This window comes from Oryctolagus cuniculus, chromosome 5 (genome assembly GCF_964237555.1).
Source record: "Oryctolagus cuniculus chromosome 5, mOryCun1.1, whole genome shotgun sequence".
Taxonomy (NCBI): Eukaryota; Metazoa; Chordata; class Mammalia; order Lagomorpha; family Leporidae; genus Oryctolagus; species Oryctolagus cuniculus.
In genome coordinates this window covers 10,856,284-10,878,899 of record NC_091436.1, presented here as the reverse complement: position 1 = coordinate 10,878,899, position 22,616 = coordinate 10,856,284, and the positions used below count along the sequence as shown (strand labels likewise).

The 22,616-nt window shown below is 42.3% G+C and overlaps 1 long non-coding RNA gene across 1 annotated transcript in view; it reads left to right on the top strand.

Moving 5' to 3' along the window:
- Nucleotides 1–22,150, top strand: part of LOC127492937 (uncharacterized) — a 47,613-nt gene extending 25,463 nt beyond the window's left edge. Inside the window, exon 4 of the long non-coding RNA XR_007922776.2 lies at nucleotides 20,949–22,150. This is a non-coding gene — a long non-coding RNA (uncharacterized lncRNA). The remainder of the gene's footprint in view (nucleotides 1–20,948) is intronic.
- The last annotated feature ends 466 nt before the right edge of the window (nucleotides 22,151–22,616 follow it).

Below are 22,616 nucleotides of genomic sequence, written 5' to 3'. Positions count from 1 at the left end.
ATATCACTCTGAATACCCTAAAATATTTAATAATAGAGTGTAGCAGAAACAGTGTACATAAAAACATTTTTCTTTTAAAAGCCTTAGCTATGAAAATTAAGCAGACTTTTAAAAGTTTATAACATTTTTTGAAAAAAAGTCTTGATTAGATTAAAATAGATGTTATAATTTTGACTTTAAAACCTAAAGTTTCTATTAAGGATTATGTTAGTGTACTTTCTCTAATAGACAACACATGTGGACGGGTTTTTGTCTCTGAACACGTCTGTAGTGCATTCTGGTTACTATTCCGGATAGCGGGTAGCTGAGTCTTAAGAAATGTTGTGTAGCTAGGCTCAGTAGCACTCACAAGCTGAGGCACAACCCATTGGCCAGACATTTGACAAACAATTCTCCTGTTTTTACTTTTGTTTTTTGACATACGTGACTGAGGTGCCTGCCGTCCTTCTCATCTATGTTGAGCTGAATGTTTCTGCCTGGAGCAAACCGTGACATGAATTCTCCCTGTTCCCAGCTTCCACAGGAAGCGCAATCAGTGCAGCATCCTGAAAGGTTTCCTGCAGATTTGCGGTGGCATCTGGAGGGGCTGTATCCCACACCATGCAGATCTTCACTCCCAGACCCCACTAAACATCTCTCCCCGCCACCCCCGGTCCCTGGCCCTCAGAAGTCACACTGCCCAATCAGTGCAGGCCCCGTCCTCCAGGGCGCTCTCCAAGGTGAGTGATGGACTGCATACTCCTCACCCCTTACCTGCTGAGTCACCAAGGCGTGTCTTACCTAATCCCAGCTTCTAGGAAAGTGAGGGCCCTCCAGCTACCAGAATTTATCCTCCAAAAGCAGCTGGAGCTACAAGCAGCAAGAATTATCACATATAAAAATAAATTCTTTAAAAAAATGACCAGTACTGACGTTTCTTCCCCAAAAGAGCCATCTTTGTCTTGTGACTACATTAAAATGTAAAATAGAGTAATTTTTAAAGAAATATGACAGTCTAGCAACGGATTAGTTATATTTTCAATCTGTTAACAGACTCTGATTAAAACTTCAATCTATTTTGGGGTGGATGAAAACTCTAGGATTAAATCTCTTTGAAGATGGGACCTTTTTAAAAATATTTTATTTATGTGGAAGTCAGAGTTACAGAGAGAGGGAGAGAGCTTCCATCTGCTGGTTCACTCCCCAAATGGCTGCAGCGGCTGGAGCTGGGCAGATCAGGAGCCAGGAGCTTCATCTAGGTCTCCCTTGTGGTGGCAGGGGCATAAGCACTTGGGCCATGTTTCACTGCTTTTCCCAGGCCATTAGCACAGAGCTGGATGGGAAGTGGAGCAGCCAGGACTCAAACTGGCAACAATTGCCACAACACTGGTCCCCAAGGTGGAGCTTCTGTAGAGTTCAGCGAGCACCTAAGGTTTTTAGAGTGCTGATCTGACCTGACTTCGATTTCAAATGTTTTTAAAAATTCATTTATTTTCTTATCTATTTATTTACTACTTAAAAGGCAGAGAGAGAGAAAGAGAGAGAGGTCTTCCATTTGTTGGTTTACTCCCCCAACTAGTCGCAACAGCCAGATCTGGATCAGGCTCAAGTCAGGAGCCAGGTCCTCCATTGTAGTCTCCCACGTGGGTGGTAGGGGTCCAGACATTTGCAGCATCATCTGCAGCCTCCCAGGTACATTAGCAAGAAGCGGGGGGGGGGGGGGGGGGTTAAAAGCAAAGGTGGGACTCAAACCAGGTACTCCAATATGAGAAAAGTGTATCCCAAGTGGTGGTTCACCGGGCTGTGCCATAATACCTGCCTCTTAAATGCTTTTTAATTAAATTCTTATCCAAGTGAATCTCAACAGGTGCTCAATAAATATTGCATTTAATGACTTAAAAGGTCTGTTTGTGTTATCACCTAGAGATAATCCTTGGACCACAAGTTTGTCTAGTTTGATATATCCATTTTTCTCTTTATTTAGTCAAAAACAAAAACAAAATACATTGGTCTCCCAACAGTAAAAAAAATATAACATTTAATAATAAATCTACTTTGAAAATCAACTGTAATATTTTTAACAACCTTACTTCTCTTACACTTAGAAATAAAGTGAAATGGTAACCCAACAACATATTACTTTTTCTGTCTTACTTTAATTATATCACATTTTAATCCAGTCAGTTCATTACTATGCCTGCATTGTACAACATCTTTAGTGTGAGGAATTATTTATTTTCTTAAATCAGCCAACAAGTCATAATTAACTAATGTGTTAAGCCCAGGGTGGGCATTTGCTGCAGTGAGTTAAGATGCTGCTTGGCACAGCACCCATATCTCATTTTGGAATGCCCGGGTTCAAGGTCCTGCTCTGCTCCCGAGTCCAGTTTCCTGCCAGTAACACACCCTGGGAGGCAGCAGTAATGATTGCACTGGGACTGGTTTAGCCCCCACTGTTGCAGGCATTTGGGGAGTGAACCACTAAATGGGAGATTCTCTCTCTCTCTCTCTCTCTCTGTGTGTGTGTGTGTGTGTGTGTGTCTCCCTACTGCTCTATAATTCTGACTTTCAAAATAAATAAATTTTTTTTTAAAGTCAACAATTGCTAGAGTCCATACATAGTTTATTTTTATTTATTTTTTATTTTTTGACATTCAGAGTGGACAGTGAGAGAGAGAGACAGAGAGAAAGGTCTTCCTTTGCCATTGGTTCACCCTCCAATGGCCACCGCGGCTGGCGCACTGCAGCCGGCGCACCACACTGATCGAAGCCAGGAGCCAGGTGCTTCTCCTGGTCTCCCATGCAGGTGCAGGGTCCAAGGACTTGGGCCATCCTCCACTGCACTCCTGGGCCATAGCAGAGAGCTGGCCTGGAAGAGGGGCAACTGGGACAGAATCCGGCACCCTGACCAGGACTAGAACCCAGTGTGCCAACGCCACAAGGCGGAGGATTAGTCTATTGAGCCACGGCACTGGCCAAGAGTCCATACATAGTTTATAGCAAGGTCATTGCCAAAGCCACAGGGTATTGAGTTTATCAGTAGCTGAGTTTTAACCTGACTTGACTTTAAACTCTCCAGAGTGTAATCTCTGAAATAGTGTGAGTAGAAAAATTAGTAACGATGATACTAGATGAAGCACTAAATTGTGGGTTGTGTATTTGGAATTTCTTAATTTTTCTAAGTCTCTGAACCTATTCTTATGATTGAGTTCCTAAAATCCTATGAATATAGGACTCTAGGATTTTATGTTTACAAACCAAGTTTCAGATTCCAAATCATTTTAGATGCTTAATGGTTTATTTATTTTAAAATGTTATTTAGTTATTATTTATATGAAAGGCAGAAAGGGGGGTGGTGGAGATTTCACATCTGCTGGTTCACTCCACAAAACTCTGCAACAACTAGGGCTGGGCCTTGCTGAAGACAGGCACCTGGAACTTAATCCAGGTCTCCCATGGGGGAGGCAGGGGCCCAAGCACTTGAGCCATCACCTGCTGCTTCCCAGGGTGCACGTTAGCAGGTAGCTGGTATTTGGAAGGAGGGCTGGGACTTGAACCCCAGCGCTTTGACAGGAGAAGGGAGTTCCCAAGCATCATCTCAACTGATGCACCGCATGCCTGCCCTCCCACCGAGTGCTTCCCCTTTACATCAAGGCTTCGTCCTCTCAAAAAATTAAAATTTCAGAGTGAGACAATTTGGGAAAGAGTAGAGCTAAAGACAGGGAATACTGAGTATATTCTCCAAAGAGGACGTTGCGATGGAGATGATAAAGAAAAACACTTGGCAAAGCTAAGACCAAGTTCCGAGCAAGGCTCGAGTCCCCAGAAATGTCCTCTGCCTGCTACTCTTAGTGTATCCTCTTCTGGGGTTTCACCAGACATGAAGGTGGTCACCATTGTGCTTTGCCTCTTTGTTGTTCTTTCCTAGTTTTTTCTTCTTTCTGAAATATAAATCTCTCTTTGTATTAAAGTTACATCAAGCAATTATTTTAAGGTTAAATGAAATAAAAGAATGTACTTTCTATGGAAAACATGAATAGATCCAGTTTCTCTAATGAGAGATTTAAATAGAAATGATTCTAAATCAAATTCATCTTGGATAAAGGGTTTACTGGTAAAACTAGGTATATTCTTTTGAGAAAGATATGTTTTGTATCTTCTTGGAAAAGTGTTTTTCATAAGTATGACAAGGTATCAATTGCCTTTATATTATAGTGTTCTTATGTATTAATAAAAAGGTAAACAAGGCAATTTAAAAAGAATGATTTTTGGAGCAGGTGTTTAGCCTAGCAGGTAAGACGCTGCATGAGGTGCCTACATTCCTCATTGGAGTCACTGGGTTCAGATCCTGATTCTGCTCCCCTTCCCAGACTCCTGTCAGTGTACACCGTGGGAGACAATGGGGGATGGTCCAAATATTCGGGTCCCTGCCACCATTTGGGAGATCCAGATTGAGATCCTGGTTCCTGACTTGGACCAGGCCCAGCCCCTGTACTTGAGGAATGAATAAGTGGGTTGAAGATACCATTGTCATCTCTTTGCTCTCTAGTGCTCTGTTTTCTGCTTTTCAAATTGATAAAATTAATTAATTAATTTAAAAAGAGTTGTTTGCAAGAGGAAAGAACCAGTAAACGTAGACAAAAGCGAAGCTCACTTAAAGTGGAAGCAATGAACATTTCTAAACGTGAGAGACGAATGTTCCTCTTTCTGAACACCAGGGAAGAAAACATTTGTTATGAGCTGGAAATCTGCCTTCTCAGGTGTTGTCACAGGCGTGTAAATTGATACAACCTTTTCGAGCGCGCTTTGGCAGGATGTATTAAACTTTAGCACACACATTTCAATTTTAAATTTAAAAAATATATCCTTTGATCTTCCAATTGCATTTGGAAAATTATCTGATAGCTTTTTACACATATGAACAAGAAGAATCATCTGCTATCTGGTTTGTAAATAGCCAAAAACCAGCTGAAAGATCCATCAATGAGGATCTGGGTCTCTCCTTTATGGACACATCTGAGTTTGCATGCAGGTGCTATAGGAGGGCAACAGAGAACTGTGTACTTGTGGGAAAATCAAGAAAAAAATTATTGTACAAAAACAAATGGCAAGTTGCAAAATAATTTATAATGTAGTCCTGCTTGTCTAAAATAAGTATTTTTCCTGGGAAGTGGAAATGCAAGGAGGACTTTTGCTTTATATTTTTTCTGTCCTGTACCTTTTCTTTTCTTTTTTTTCCCAAGTTCTATTATTGTTGTTCTGCTCTGTTTCTTTGTTGCCGCTGGCATGTATTACTTCTATGGTAATTTATAGTTAATGGTGAAAGCAATTTTTACAGATGGCCAACGTTTTATCTCAGTGTCTCCCAATCTTCATGGAACCACAATAGGAGCAAGATGGGGAATATGATCTCTTTTTCCCTTTCTGGCTTGTGGCATCCCTGGGGGGGTCTCAAATTTAATACTCAACTAAAGAGGTAAATTTGCCTCCAAGGTCAGAGAAGGTGCAACAAGAAAATTGGCATCGCCAGGTCTGAGGGCCAAAGTGGACTTTTACAAAGCAGAAGATAAATGTGCTTCTAAAAACCCTGTATTTACATGAAGCACTTCTTCATCCCCTTTCAGACTGCCTGCTTAGCAGCCATTAATTGCAACTAACGGGAGGCAGAGAGGAATTAAAGGCACAAAATGAAGCAAATATGATGAAGCTTTCTTTTGTAGAGTAGACCCAAAGCCAAATAACTCTTCTAATTCTAAATAGCAGCAACAACATCAACTTAAAGGATTTAGCTCACATCATGGAGGTGTCTGTTAAAGACAAAAAATATTCATGCTGCAAGAAAGTTGTTTTTGCAGACTCAAAGCTAACTGTGATATACTTAGAAGTGCTCATTTTCAATGAGATTTTTCCGTTATTGGACTCAAGACACTGGGGCAAAAAAAAGCCCCACAAAACAGGAGAGAAATGGATTGTTCGAATAGCTGTTTTAATTATTTCTCTTATTTTTGTACTTGATTAAATGGTCTTGCAAACTCCTTTGCAGATTAAAATTTATTTTAGTAGGCAATACCTTGGTTGAAGCTGCTTTTCAATGAGGTGGAGAATGGATTAAACTGCCCTCTCCCTAATTGCTTTGTGTAGCCTTCTCTTCTCCTTAATCTCACTGTAGTTTCTTAAGAAATGAGGCACTCACATATCCCAAGGGTTTAAAGTAGATTTCTGCTGCGCAGGGCAAAGTAGGGAGCTTGCTGCATTAATCATCGCATAACATCAATCACCCATCCACTTGGGCAGTTAAATTTCTGTTGAACAAAGTGCAGAAGTACCTGGGGAACATCTCCCTGTTTGTGAAAGGTCTTGGTCAACATCTGCCATGAAGGCCTTGTAAAAATAGACTTTCAGATGCAAACAAAGTCATTTGAACACAGCACGGTGATAGGCACAGAGTGTGTAATATTCTACACAAAAAGCGCTGAGTAAACAAACTCCAAAATGTGGGCCGGCGCCGTGGCTCAATAGGCTAATCCTCCACCTTGCGGCGCCGGCACACCGGGTTCTAGTCCCGGTCGGGGCGCCGGATTCTGTCCCGGTTGCCCCTCTTCCAGGCCAGCTCTCTGCTATGGCCAGGGAGTGCAGTGGAGGATGGCCCAGGTGCTTGGGCCCTGCACCCCATGGGAGACCAGGAAAAGCACCTGGATTCTGGCTCCTGCCATCGGATCAGCGCGGTGCGCCGGCTGCAGCGGCGGCCATTGGAGGGTGAACCAACGGCAAAAAGGAAGACCTTTCTCTCTGTCTCTCTCTCTCACTATCCACTCTGCCTGTCAAAAATAAAAAAATAAAAAATAAAAAAAAATAAAAAAAAAACTCCAAAATGCATTATTGCACCAATTCCCTGACCTCCTTATGGCAGATTTGCTCCCTCCAGCAAGAATTATCTTTCTGAAGCATCATTTTCTTCTCTGACTGTAACAGGCCCAAATTTCTGCTCAGATAACCTCTGTACTGCTGATCCACACTGCCAGATTTGCTAACAATTGAGTCTCTCTCCCCAGTCCCTTTTTCAGAAACTCACAGTCCATGTGAGCTTGCCTCAGGGTCTTGGTTCCACTCTCTCAATGCTACTTCAGCCGCCTGCAAGACCCTCAGCCTTGCCTTCATGGTTCCACATCAGTCCTCTTCTGTTATTGTCACCTGTCCTTCCGGCCAGATTTCTGGAATTCAAGTACACAACAGTGTATATACAGGAATAAGTGGTGGAGAGCTTTATTTCTACTTTACACGACTTTATACCAACTCTATTTTTAAAAGATTTTATTTATTTATTTATTTGACAGAGAGAGAGTTACAGAGAGAGGGAGAGACCGAGAGAAAGGCCTTCCATCCGCTGGTTCACTCCCCAAATGGTTGGAACAGCCACAGATGGGCAGATCTGAAGCCAAGAACCAAGAGCTAGGAGCTTCTTCCAAGTCTCCCACACAGGTGCAGGGGCCTGAGGACTTGGGCCATCCACCACTGCTTTCCTAGGCCACACCAGAGAGCTGGATCAGAAGTAGAGCAGCCAGAACTTGGACTGGCTCCCATATGGGATGCAGGGCAGCAGGCGGAGGCTTCAGCCACCATCCTACAGCGCCGGCCCCCAGATCAACTCAATGCAGACTTAATTAACAGGAATACAAACTCATGAGAGAAGGGGCCTCCACAGCTTTCTCGTCCTCACCAAAATGACTCACATACACAAGAGCTTTCATGTTCTAGTCCAGTTTAGGGTCTGAAATATCTCAGAGAAAAATCAAAGTGACTTTATTTGAAATTGAAAACAGTATATTGATACAAAACAGCAAAAACGGAAGTGTCAATATCTGAAAATTATTCTAAAATTATAATGAAATTGAAATCAAAGTCCCAACTGCCATGGATTTTTTTGTTGTTTCATTGAAACATTTAAAAATCATTCTAAAATTCATCTTGAGTGATGAATTTACATTCATAAGAAAATAAGTGTTGGGGGCTGGCATAGTAAGCTAAGCCTCTGCCTGTGGCGCTGCATCCCAAAAGGGCGCCAGTTTTTGTCCTGGCTGCTCCTCTTCTGATCCAGCTCTCTGCTATGGCCTGGGAAAGCAGTAGAAGATGGCCCAAGTCCTTGGGCCCCTGCACCCACATGGGAGACCTGGAAGAAGCTCCTGGCTGCTGGCTTCGGATTGGCCCAGCTGTGGCCATTTCCACTATTTGGGAGCGAACCAGTGGATGGAAGACCTCTCTGTCTCTCCCTCTCTTTGTAACTCTGTCAAATAAATAAAATCTTTATAAAAAAGAAAAATAAATTTTAAGTTTTGTATGGGAATATACACAATACTAGCTATTATACACTATTTTTTTAAAGATTTATTTATTTAATTTGAAAGTCAGAGTTACACAGAGAGAGGAGAGGCAGTGAGAGAGAGAGAGAGAGGTCTTCCATCCGATGGTTCACTCCCCAAATTGGCCACAATGGCCAGAGCTGTGCTGATCCGAAAGCTTTTTCCTGGTCTCCCACATGGGTGCAGGGGCCCAAGGACCTGGGCCATCTTCTACTGCTTTCCCAGGCTATAGCAGACAGTTGGATCAGAAGTGGAGCAGCTGGGTCTTGAACCGGCACCCATAAGAGATGCCGGTGCTTCAGGCCAGGGCGTTAACCCGCTGCACCACAGCACTGGCCCCAGCTATTATACACTGTTAAAAGGCTAGAATTGAGGGGCTGGCGCTGTGGCGTAGCAGGTAAACCTCTCCTTCTCTCTCTGTGTAACTCGTGACTTTCTTATATCAGAGTGTTTGGTTTCAAGTCCCAGCTGTTCCCTATTCCAGCTTCCTACTAATATGCACCTTGGGAGGCAATAGATCATGGTTCAAGTAGCTGGGTCCCTGCCACCCACATGAGAGATCTGAATTGGGCTCCAGGCTCTGGCTTAGGCCATTGTGGGCATTTCAGGAGTGAACCAGCGGATGGCAGCTCCATCGCTCTGTCTCTTTCTTTCCATCTCCCTGCTTCTCAAATTAATAAACATTTTTAAAAAGCTACAGTAATTAAGTCAACGGAATTAGTAGAGAATAAGGTATGTAGGTCAAAAGAACATAACTGAGAGACCAAAAATGATCCTTGAGTACAAGGAGAATTTAGTTTTTCCTGGAGATAGCATTTTGTAACAATAGAGAAAGGATGACATTCTCAATAAAGGTTGAGACCTTCGATTAACCACTTGAAAAAAAATTTAGATTCTTACAATATACAAAACAATATCCAATGGTTAACTATATCAAAGTAAGTCAGATAAAAATGAGACACAAATGAAAGTACTGGTGGATAATGCAGGCAAATATTTTTTACCTTTAAGAGGAGAGAACTTTTGACAGATGATACAAAAGACAAAAAGTAAACAGAAAGTGAAATCCTAATAAAAATTTCAAATTCTGCATTAAAATACCAAATTTTATCAACAAAAAGTGAATTAGCTGAAGAAAATATTTATAATACATAAAAGAGACAAAAGGCTAAGTACTCAATATGTAAAGATTCTTTCAAAATCCATAACAATGAATTCTTTGATATTAAAATGAGCAAGGAATTTGAAAAGGCAACATATAAAAGTGGAAACACAAATCACAAATAAATGCAAGTTAAAAATGTTCTGCAGGATGGGTATTTGGATCACCGCTTATACTGCCATATTGGAACACCTGATTCAAGTCCAGGCTCCTCCACTTCTTATACCCCTGGGGGGCAGCAGATAATGACTCAAGGACTTGGGTCCCTGCACCCACATGGGAGGCTCAGATTGATTTACTAACTCCTGGCTTTGGCTTGGTGCAGCCCTGGCTGTTGCAGGCATTTAGGGGAGTGAACCAGCAGTTGGAATATCTTTCTCTGTCAGTTTCTCTGTTTCTCTCTCTCTCTCTGCCTTTTTTTTTTTTTTTGGTGGGGGGGGACGGGCAGAGTTAGACAGTGAGAGAGAGAGAGAGACAGAGAGGAAAGTCTTCCTTCCGTTGGTTCACCCCCTCAAATGGCTTCCATGGCTGGTGCGCTGCAGCTGGCGTACCATGCTGATCCAAAGCCAGGAGCCAGGTGCTTCTCCTGGTCTCCCATGGGGTGCAGGGCCCAAGCACTTGGGCCATCCTCCACTGCTCTCCCAGGAACAGCAGAGAGCTGGCCTGGAAGAGGGGCAACCGGGACAGAATCCGGCACCGCAACCGGGACTAGAACCCCGGGGCGCCGGCGCTGCAGGTGGAGGATTAGGCTAGTGAGCCACGGCGCCGGCCTCTGCCTTTCAATAAATGAAAATAAATGAATACTATTTTTTAAAACATTAAAAACAAACCAATAAAATGTTTTGATGTACTACTCATCAAAATGTAATCATATTTTGTTCTATTTCTTTTTTTAATTAATAATTTATTTGAAAGAGTTATGGAGAGGGAGAGACAGAGAGAAAGATCTTCCATCTGCTGGTTCACTCCCCACATGGCTGCAATGGTCAGGGCTGGGCCAGGCCAAAGCAGGAAGCCAGGAACTTCATCCAGGTCTCTCACGTGGGTGGCAGGAGCCCAAGCAGTTGGGCCATCTTCCAATGTTTTGCCCAGGCCATTAGCAGAAACCTGGATCAGAAATGGAGCAGCTGGGACTTGAACCAGTGCCCATATGGGATGCCAGCATCTCAGGCTGTGACTTCACCCAGTATGCCACATCCTGATCCCTGGTCATTGATTGGAAAAACATAATAGCTAGTGTTACACAGGATATGGAAAAATGGAGCGCTTTTATACTATCCTTTTCATGGAAGAGTAAGTGATGATATCTTACAGAGTGGAATCTGACAATACATCTCAAAAGTGTTTAAAAGTCTATATCCTTTGACTTATGCATTCCCTTAGAAGAAACAGGGAAATGTATGCATACAGAAATAATTATAGCAGGTGATAATTGTAGCAAAATATTTGGAAAAACATGCATTATCCAGAGAAATCACAAATAGTTACAGCTAAAATAAGGTAGATATTTCTTCCCTTGCAATATGAAGTCCTTAGATAGGCAATCCATGGTGAATACGGCAAATTCATGAGTGGCAGTGACTCGAGTTCCTTCTGTCCTGAGTCTATCACCTTTTCAACCTGCAGGTTCTACCTTGTGAGGGCAAGAGAGTTACTTCATTTCACAATATCTTATGCACACTCTGGCCTATAAGGAGAACAGAAAGAAGAAAGGCACGGTTTTTCTCTTAAAGTTTGCTTCCTAGAGGTTGCACCCAGCACCTCAAATTAGCCTCATGACCCCATCTAGCTGCAAAGGAAACAGAAATAACCCTATTCCAGACAGCATCTGCCATCTAAAAATCAGGAGTCACTAAACAGCACTCTGGCCTCAGAATCAGCCCTTAAGGCATTCAGATATGGCTGTATTAATAGCCCATAAGAGTATTTTAGGCATGAAAAGCCAAGACACTCTGGAAAAAAAAAAAAAGAAGAAGAAGAAGAGGACCTAAATGAAAGATCTCTGTGAGTGAGATCCCAGTGGAAAGAACGGGCCATCAAAGAAGGAGGTACCTTTCTCTGAAGGGAGGAGAGAACTTCCACTTTGACTATGGCCTTGTCTAAATAAGATCAAAGTCGGCGAACTCAAGAGGCTTCCATAGCCTTGGCAACTCATGACTAGAGCCTGGGGAGATTGCTGACGTCTTAAACAAGAGTGTCAATTTGTTAAGTCAACAACAGGAGTCACTGTGCACTTACTCCTCATGTAAGATCTCTGTCCTTAATGTGTAATTCAATGTGAATTAATGCTCTGACTAGTGTTCAAACAGTAATTTGCATTTTGTGTTCTGTGTGGGGGCAAACTGATGAAATCTTTACTTAATATATACTAAATTGATCTTCTGTATATAAAGATAATTGAAAATGAATCTTGATGTGAATGGAATGGGAGAGGGAGTGGGAGACAGGAGAGTTGAAGGTGGGAGGGAAGTTATGGGGGGAAAAGCCATTGTAATCCATAAACTGTACTTTGGAAATTTATATTTACTAAATAAAAGTTAAAAAAAAAAAACAGGAGTCTTATTACCTACTAAGAATGAAGGGAAGAAAGTACATTAGGGGACAACAAACAGTTTCCACTACACACCCGAAACGATGACTTATAAATGGTTCGACAAGAAATAAACAGTGGTGCATTCAAACAATCAAATACTGTACATGTGCTAAAGAGCGATGTGGAGCTATAGTTAGTAACATGGCAGGAGCTGCAAAATGTATCACTAGATGAAAAAAAGCAGTTCATGAACTTGTTTTTATAATATCATCTTATTATCTCTTATGTCTCTACCTAGTCACTTGTCAGCTCGCAGGTGTTACGCATGTATACATCTATCTGCCCATCCAACTATCTAATTTGATGTGCTTTTTATTTTCTAAAAAATGTGGTTTTTTTTTAAGATTGATTTATATGAAAGGCAGAGTTACAGAGAGACAGAGGCAGAGAGACAGGTCTTCCATCAGCTGGTTCACTCCGCAGATGGCTGCAACAGCCAGAGCTGTGTTGATCCAAAGCCAGGAGCCAGGAGCATCTTCCTAGTCTCCCACATGGGTGAGGGCCCAAAGACTGGAGCCATCTTCAACTGCTTTCTCAGGCCATAGCAGAGAGCTGGATTGGAAGTGGTGCAGCTGGGACTCTAACTGATGCCCATATGGGATGCTGGCGCTGCAGGCCATGGCTTTACCCACTATGCCACAGTACTGGCCCCAGAATTTTTGGTTGTTAAATTTTCTGACTGTACTGCATTGCAGTGCGAAATGTGCTATGTATGAAAAGGATACCTTGGTATTTGTTGGTGTATTTGTTGTGACTAGATTATGGTCACTCTGTTAATTATCTGTTTTCTCTAATTATTCATGTCTGGATTCTGCATATGTCAAGTAGAATGAGCTTATGTTGTTCAAGACATTTTATGCTTCTTAATTATTTGTTGGCATACTATATTGGTTTCCGAGAGATGCATGTTTAAAAAAAACACCTGCCGTAGGGATGGCATTTGCCCCAGCAGTTTAGATGCCAGTTCAGGTGCCTGCCTCCCATACTGCAGTGCGCGGGTTCTGTTCCCAGCTCTGACTCAATATATCACTAGATGAAAAAAAGCAGTTCATGAACTTGTTTTTATAATATCATCTTATTATCTCTTATGTCTCTACCTAGTCACTTGTCAGCTCGCAGGTGTTACGCATCTATACATCTATCTGCCCATCCAACTCTCTTTCCAGCTTTCTGCCTATGCAGATCCTAGAAGGCGTCAAGTGATGGCTCAGGTAGTTGAGTTCCTGCCACCCACATGGGAGACTGAATTCCTATGCCTGGGCCCAACCCTGGGTATTGTGGACATTTTGTGGAGTAAACCAGCAGATGGGAACTCTCTCTTCCATCTCTGTTTCAGTAGACAAAGGAACCGCTGAGCTGAAGCCAACCCAGTCTCTGTTTCTCGGTCTATTTGTAAAAAGCGCACCACGAACAGGGAACTTAACAATTCTTTAGTATATCTATCATTCTTTGTCTTTATATATTTTTGAGGCTATTTTTGGGTGCATGCGAGTTCAGGATTCTTACATTTTCCTAGTAATTATTCTTTTTATTGTTAAATGAATCAAATATCAAGTATTGTCTTAAATTCTGTTTCATGTAATTAATATTGTTTTACTGCCTTTATTTAGTATTTATCTGGAATATTTTTCCATAATTTTACTTCAATTTAGAGATAATTTGATACTATGCTACTGAAGAGCATAAAATACATATATAGATTTAATATTTCAATTCAGGTAATCTCTACTTTCTAACATGAAAGTTTACTGCTAACATTTATTAGGAATGCTGGTGCTGGATTTATTTCTACTATCTTATCTTTTGTTTCCTATTTATCATAATTTTTTTCTTAAATTGCTCTTTTTCTACCTGCTATCTACTGGATTATTTAGTTTGTTGTATTTTTTTCCTCTTCTAGTGTTTTGGAAGATATGTAGTTTCTCTAGAAGTTACTCTTTTTTTAAGATTTATTTATTTACTTGAAAGTCAGAGCTACAGAGAGGCGGAGGCAGAGAGAGAGAGAGAGAGAGAGAGAGAGAGTCTTCCATCTGCTGGTTTACTCCCTAATTGGAGCAACGGCAGAGCTGGGCCGATCTGAAGCCAGGAACCAGGAGCTTCTTCTGGGTCTCCCACGTGGTGCAGGGGCGCAAGCACTTGGACCATCTTCTGCTGCTTTCCCAGGCCACAGCAGAGAGCTGGATCGGAAGTAGAGTAGCCAGATCCCGAACCGGCGCCCATATAGAATGCTGGCACTGCAGGTGGCGGCTTTACCTACTATGTCACAGCACCGGCCCCTAGAAGTGACTCCTACGTTTTGAACTTGCCACACTTGACTTAAAGACTAAAATTAAATAACCACTCTGTTCTCTGTCCTCACATGTCAGTTTCACCTCTTAAAAATCTCAGCACATTACCTTTTATTATTAGAATCATAGACTATCCCATACATAGTCTCTTTTCTTGAATTTGGAATCAGTATTAAGAAAGAAGATGCGAAAGAAGCAGAAATCTGAGAGCTGAAAATCAAAACATCATATTAACTTTATTCTGGATAGGACTGACTAGAGAGAGATATTTTAGATTTGCTCCTGAATTGATGGAGTCAGACCTAAGGGCAGAAGGGCACAAGTGTCCCCAGTAGGCCTGGCTGCTTATCGCCTAGACACAGACAGACAGTAACCTGACTTCTCTGGAGGCAGGCAGATCTGAAGGAGAGAGAAGAGCTGGGACTGAGCCAGGCACATTGAAACCTTTCCCCAAAACTTTTCAGTCCTCTTGCCTTGCAGAAGAATGGCAACGGGGCAGAGAGAAAGTCAAAATGTTCCTGGTATGTTATCACCTGTGGGAACTGGACTATAACTCGTCTCTCCATGGACGGAGGAGTGGAAAATACTTTTTCCTTTAGTAATTTTGGCCGAAGTAAAAGTGAACAGAGTGCTAATGTTTCCGCTTTGGGGCTGCTGACTTCCATGGGCAACCTCCCCAGGACCGGCCGCCCCAGGAAGATTAGAGGAGCACAGTGCTGCTGGCCTGCAAGCCACCCTTCTCACTGGGGGGCCTGGGGCTGCAGGTGGGTAGGGGGCTTTGGACACCAATCCCTAGTAACAGCCTGCACTGGATGGACCCCGTGAACAATCAGTGTCTCCTCCAAGGACAAGAATTTGGCTGAGGCACTGCTCTGCTCCCAGCAGGAGGCCCATGTGACTTGGCGTCCTGGTCGCCTTGGCACTCCCCACTGCTGAGAACAGCCCTGGCAAGGTAGGGGTGGGAGGGAAACTGGGTGTGGTGAAACCCAGTCGACCTTGACCAGCTTGCTGTGACAGTGAGATCAAAGGGCTGGAGTTATCTGAGGACTCCCCCACCACCAATAACCAATTGTGAACCTAAAATAAACTTTCTTCAACTATGATTGATTAAAAAAGAAAACAAATTGTGACCAGCTCTGTGAGAAGAACTAATTTACCTTTAAAAGACTCATTTCTGTTTGTACTGTCTTCAAATAAGATGATACTCAAAGCCATTTTCCCAAGAAGAGATGATCAAAGAATAAGTAGCCAAAAATGTTGGCAACAAAATGTGTTCTAGAGGAAGTGAATCAATTGTAGTGAAAATAATTAAAGATTATATTACATCCATAGACTTTGTAAGGTTTTATAGCATTAAACTGTACTTCAAATTTTTTATTTATTGTGATATCTGCTCTCATTCTAAGTAAGTTTAAGCTTCTATGCCTAACTTTCTATTAATGACTTGGTATTGTTCTTAAAAAGGGGTCTCCCAAGTTGTTAAAGCTTTAGATCCCACAAAACCTGGACGCCTCCCTGGAACTTCAGTTTTATGAAGTGTTGGCAGAATGTCTTCACTCATCTCTGCTCCATGTCTCACAGCTTTCTTCTGGGTCCATTTTCCTTCTTTACCAAGTCTGTATTTTTGTAGTTTCTCTAAAGAAGGTCTGTTAATGATAAACTACGTTAGGGTCATTAGTTAGCCCTCACTTTTTTTTAAAGTTTTGTTTATTTTATTTTTATTTATTTGAAAGGCAGAGGGACAGAGAGAGAGAGAGAGAGAAAGAAAGAAAGAAAGAAAGAGGAGAGATCTTCAGTCCACTGGCTCACTCCCCAAATACCCACAACAGCCAGTGCTGCCTCGGGCTGCAGCCAGGACCCTAGAACTTGACCTAGGTCTCCCATGTGGGTAGCAGGAATTTAAATACTTGAGTCATCACCTGCTGCCTCCTAGGGTACTCATTATCAGGAAACTGGATCCGAAGCAGAACAGAGACTTGAACCCAGGTACTCTGATATACGATGAGGGTTTCCCAAGTGGTGTCTTTTTTTGTTTAAGATGTATTTATTTATTTTGAAAGAGTTACAGATAGAGGGGGGAGGGAGGAGAGGGGGAGGGGGGAGAGATAGAAAGAAAAGGAGAGAAAGAGAGAGAGAGAGAGAGAGATCTTCCATCTTCTGGTTCACTCTCCAGATGGCTGCAATGGCCAGGGCTGGGCCAGACCAAATCAAGGAGCCAGGAGCTTCATCTGGGTCTCCCACATGGGTGGAAGGGTCCAAACATTTGGGCCATCCGCTGCTGCTTTTCCCAGGCCATTAGCAGGGAGATGGATTGGAAGTGGGACAACCTGGACTCTAATCGGTGTCATACGGGATTCCAGCATCACAAGTAGCAGTTTTACCCGCTACGCCACAGTACTGGCCCCTCAAGTGGTATCTTAACCATTGCACCAAGTACCTGCCCCTATCCTTCCCACTTGAGTGAAACAGCTCAGTGATGAATTCTGCCCGGGACTTCCCCCTTTCAGCACACATAGACCTTATCTCACTTCTGGCATGGCTCACAGACACAGAGAAATGGACTTCTCCTTTGAAAGGAATCCGTCTTTTCCCTCTGTCTTTCGTGCTGTGGTCTTTCTTCCTTCTAGGTCTGAGTTTATTTTTATGCAACCTGCAAGGATCTGGGTGCACTTTACAATCTGAGAATTTCTGTCCTTTTTGAATCCTGGGAAATTGCTACTCCTCAGCATTCTGTTTTTTTATGTTGCTCTTAATAAATATTGAGCAGATACAAAACACTATTTTCAAAACATACGTGTGTAAGGAAAATGGGCAGGAGTACTTGGCTTCTATTCTTGGGTCTGGCGTGTGACTCCAGCTTCCTGGTAAGGCAGACCCTGGGAAGAGCAATGATGACTTTAAGTAGTTAGGTACCTGCCACTCACATGGGAGACTCTGTTTCTCTCTCCCTCTGACTCCCAGATCAATACAAAAAGATTTTTTAGAAATATGTGATATGAAGAGCAATGGAAGAAAACAAAAGAATACCGCAACACCTTTATGCTCACCAGCGAGTGTAGGAGAACATCAGCATCTCTCCTGTGGCATTGCCTCCCCCTCCCCCGCATTCCTGCTCTGCAGGTCACCATTATCCTGACCTTGATGTTTGTCATTTCTGAAGATTCACGAAGAAAATACATTGTTATGCAATTGTTGAACCAATGCTGCATCTGTTACACAATTTGTTTGCTCCACTCCAAATTGTGTTCCTAATTTATTCATGCACAGTACTATATAGTATTCCACCACCTATATTTTATTCATTCTCCTGTCAGAGGACATTGATTTGCTTCTAGATTTTTACCAATAGGAATAGTGCTGCTTTAAGCATATTCCTCAATGCCTGCTGGAACAGGGCAACTTCTCTAGAGTTTGTATATAGGAGGGAAACTGCTGGATTGTAGACTACGGCATCTTCATGAAGCAAAATTGGTCTCCAAAGTGATTGTGCTAATTTACACTCCCATCAGCAGTATATGGGAGTCCCTTGCTCCACATTCCTGCCAATGCATGACAATGTCAGACTCCAATTTTAGTCAATTTTATGGGCCTGTAACAGTACTTTAGAGCAAAATTAATTTGTGTTTTCCTAATTGTTAATGAGATAGAGTGACATTTTGTACATCTGTTGGCCATGTATATTTTCTTTTTAATAAAACACTTGTGTTACTTTTTAAAAAAGATTTATCTTATTTATTTGAAAGGCAGAGTTACAGTGAGAGGGGGGGAGAGAGAGAGAGAGAGAGAGAGAGAGAGAGAGAGAGAGAGGTTTTCCAGCCACTGGTTTACTCCCCAGATGGCTGCAATGACCAGGATTGGGCCAGGCCAAAGTCAGGAGCCTGGAACTCCGTTCGGCTCTCTCATCAATAGGAGCACAATGACTAACATCATGGGAGTTAACAGTTCTGCAGAAATAAAGCTGCCAAAAATACAATGGAAATTAGTGTATTAATTTGGTTCATAGCAAATTACTCTAGTATTTCTCTCTCTTTCTCTTTAAAGATTTGTTTATTTATTTGAAAGGCAGAAGTACAGAGAGAGAAGGAGAGAGAGGGAGGGGGAAGTGAGGAAGAGAGAGAGAGAGAATCATCCATCTGCTGGTTCACTCCCCAAAAGGCCACAACGACCAGAGCTGGGCTAGGCCAAAGCCAGGAGCCAGGATCTTCATCTGGGTCTCCCATGTAGGTGCAGGGGCCCAAGCACTTGGTCCAATCTCTGCTGCTTTCCCAGGCATATTAGCAAGAAGCTAGATTGGAAGAGAAGCAGTCAGGACTCAAACCAGCGCCCCATGGGAGCCTGGCACTATAGGCAGCAGCTTAACCCACTACACAACAACACTGGCCCCTCGTGTTAATTTGTTGACCCTCTGAAAAACTTGGTTTGGGATAGGCAGTTGGTACACTGGTCAAGTCGCATGCATCCCATATCAGGGTGCCTGGATTCAAGTCCTGGTTCCTCTCTCCATTCCGGGTTCCTGCTGATGCACACCCTGGGAGGCAGCAGATGATGGCTCAAGTCCTTGGGTCCCTGCCACCCACAAGTCAGGCCCAACCCTGATTGTTGTAACCATTTGGAACTGAACCAGTGGATGGGAGATCTGTCAGTCTCTCTACCTTTCAAGTAAAAATAAATGAATAAATAAATAAAATTTAATAATTGGTTGGTCTTTTATTGATTTGTAAGAATTATTTACATGTTCAAGATGTTAATCCCTTGGAAAATATATATATAGCAAATATATCATTCCAATCTGTAGCTGGTATTTCATTTTCATTATGATGCTTTTTGGAAAAAAGTATCATGTTACTTTTAATGTAGCCCAATTTGTCAAATTTTCCTTTATGGACTTCAATTTTTATTTCCCACTAAGAAAATGTTTATATCCCTGAGGCCACATAAGTATTCTTGGTTACTGACTTCTAGAATTTTTATGGGGTTTTGTATTTCATATATAACTCACTATTTAACCTAGAGCTATTTTTTTAGTATGGTGTGTTCTATTAGTATAATTTCTAATTATCCTTAAGTATCTTATCTCTATTTTTCTTATCTACCAGCTCACCTACAAAATATATCACAAAGTATAGAATACATCACAAAAGGTGTGTTGTGAGATACAATCAAATGGTACTCTGAAAGAAAGGCTGAAAAAATTAGTAGCTATTTTTCCAGACTTGAAAGTCAAAGGAAGGGCAACCAAAGAAAACCACAAATGAAGCAGGATAAAGGACAGTGTAGATGTAAGAGCACAAACCAAGTAAATAACCATCATTCTTTGAAAACCATACCAAAGTAAATAAACACTACTGAGTTTACTCAAAAAAAGAGAGCACAAATAAATATTGTTATCGCTATATGAGTGTCATAAACTTAGATGCCGCAGAAATTAAAGTTGTAAAAGAACACTTTCAACCAACTTTATGTCAAAAAATTAAAATTTGGATGAAAACATACATATTTCCAGAAATGGTATGTTTATCTTGCTAAACTCTTGTTAATTCTAATAATTTCTATGTGGAAGATTTTGAGTTTTCCACGTAACAGAGCCATACAATACGTGAATTGTAATGGTGTTGCTTCTTCTCATTATCTCTTCTAACATCTCTACAAGTTTCTTTCTGGAATGCCTGTTAGAAGTGTATGGGAGGCCGGTGCCGTGGCTCAATAGGCTAATCCTCTGCCTGCGGCGCCGGCACACCAGGTTCTAGTCCCAGTCGGGGCGCCGGATTCTGTCCCGGTTGCTCCTCTTCCAGTCCAGCTCTCTGCTGTGGCCAGGGAGTGCAGTGGAGGATGGCCCAAGTGCTTGGGCCCTGTACCCCGTGGGAGACCAGGAGAAGCACCTGGCTCCTGGCTTCAGATCAGCGCGGTGCGCTGGCCGCAGCGCGCTGGCTGCAGCGGCCATTGGGGGACGAACCAACGGCAAAGGAAGACCTTTCTCTCTCTCTCTCTCTCTCACTGTCCACTCTGCTTGTAAAGAGAGAGAGAGAGAGAGAGAGAGAGAGAGAGAGAGAGAGAAAGAAAGAGAGAGAAAGAAGTGTATTGGAGGGGCTGGCGCTGTGGTGTAGTGGGTAGGGCTGCCACCTGAAGTGCCAGCATCCCATATGGGCGCCGGTTAAGTCCTGGCTGCGCTACTTCTATCCAGCTCTCTGCTATGGCCTGGGAAAGCAGTGGGAGATGGCCCAAGTCCTTGGGCCCCTGCACCTGGGTGGGAGACCTGGAGGAAAATCCTGGCTCCTGGCTTCAGATCAGCGCAGCTCCGGCCATTGCAGCCAATTGGGAAGTGAAACAGTGGATGGGAGACCTCTCTTACTACGTCGCCTTCTCTCTCTGTGCAACTCTAACTTTCACATAGATAAATAAATCTTAAAAAAAAAAAAAAAAAGAAGTGTTTTGGAGCCTCTCTGTCTTCCATGTCTCACAGCCTCCTATTTCTATCTTGTTTCTGTTATGTGTGATTTACTCAGCATATATTTCATTTGACATCATGATGATGTAACTATTCATTGTTTATTTATTTATCTATTTATTAGAGAGAGAGAATATGCTTCCATTTACTGGTTCACTCCACAAGCACCCACAGTGGCCAGGGGGCCAAAGCCAAGGGGATGAGAACTCAATCCAGGTCTCACCTGTGGATGGCAGGGACCCAACTACCTGAACCATCTCCTGCTACCTCCCGGGTAGGTCTCAGCCAGGGCTGAAATCAGGGGAAGAGCCAGGACTCCATGGCATCGCTCCGATATGGGATGCCGGTATCCCAGGCAGCGGCTTAACACCTGCCAGGCCAAACACCCGCCCCTCATTGAGTTTTTAATTTGAATAAATTAATCTTTTATATCCTAGAAACAAGTTGGTACTGTTTCAGATCTGCCTGTTCTCTGCTCATATTGTCCTTTTGTCCCATTATGATTTCAATTTAGTCTTTTTCCTCTTTAGACACTTTAAATAGAGTGATGTTTATAGTCTCTTGCAGAGTGCTCAGTTAGCTGTAATTCTTTGGGTACTATTTTGTTGAGCACTAAGTCTTTCAGTTCTTCCTCGTCTCTTCATATGGTCTATAATTTGTTGCTGCGAGCTCCTCTTAGCCAGCAGTCGTCTGTTTTGTGGGAGTCCCGCGTGCCCTAGATTACGGCTTTGTCCCCACAGCGCCGATTCACTGTTTGTTCTCAAGGGTCCCAGAACTGTCGTGGGCCTTGGCCCAATTTGTTTTTCTTGCCCAATTTTTGTGAGTTTATCAGACAAGGACTCGCACGCTGGAAAGCTAGTATAAAATTAGATCCCGCACTCAGGCGTGGGGTTTGTTTCTCAGAAGGGATGTGTCATTTTCCACGGTCTCAAAGTCCTGAATACTGCAAGGTTCCTCGCTCTTTTTCTTTGCTGGAGCCCTTTTTCTCCTATATAATGCACTAAGCCACCTTGCAAGAACCTCTCTTTAATTCAGCCTCTTAATTCTTCTCAGTTCATTGTGAGTGGGCCCGAGTCTCCGTCCTTGTGTTTATGTGACGTAGGTATAGCCCAGCTCCCATTCTCTAAGCGCTGCTCTTGTCACCCAGCCTTACCGTTCTCCGTTCCATCTTGGCTTAGTGATCTGCTTTTAGAAACACAACTGGATTGTGCCGTCATCATTTATTTTACTATATTTTATTCAGAATATCAGTGTTTTTATTGCAAGAAGTGTCTGCATCAGCTCACCTTGTTGCTGGAACCAGAAGTCGCTGAAAAAAATCTTGGTTATGCCTGTATTTAAAGAAATATTCTCCATGGGGAAGGTTTACGGGGGATTTTGATTTTCTATTAAAGTCTTACTTTTATTGTTTGGACTTTATACAATGAATATGTAATACCTCTTTGAAAATATAAAATGGTCTCAATTTTAAAAGTTTAATGAAAACTGGATTAGGATATCATATCACATAGCTGAGAAAGTATTTTATTCTCAGTTATCTCTGTTTAAGCAGGGGAGGTTATATAGAGTTCTAACTTATTTTATATTTGACTTGAGAACGCATTGCGGTGAAACACTGCCAATTCAGGCTAAGTGAGGAGAGTGAATTTAAGTTAACTGAGAGTCTAAATATTTCTAATGCTTTTTAATTTCTTCAGGTAAAGCCCATAAATGGAATGAAAAATGTGTCAATTAGGAAAATTCCCATAATAAATAAATAGAACATATTAGTTGTTATATGTTTCTCAATAGG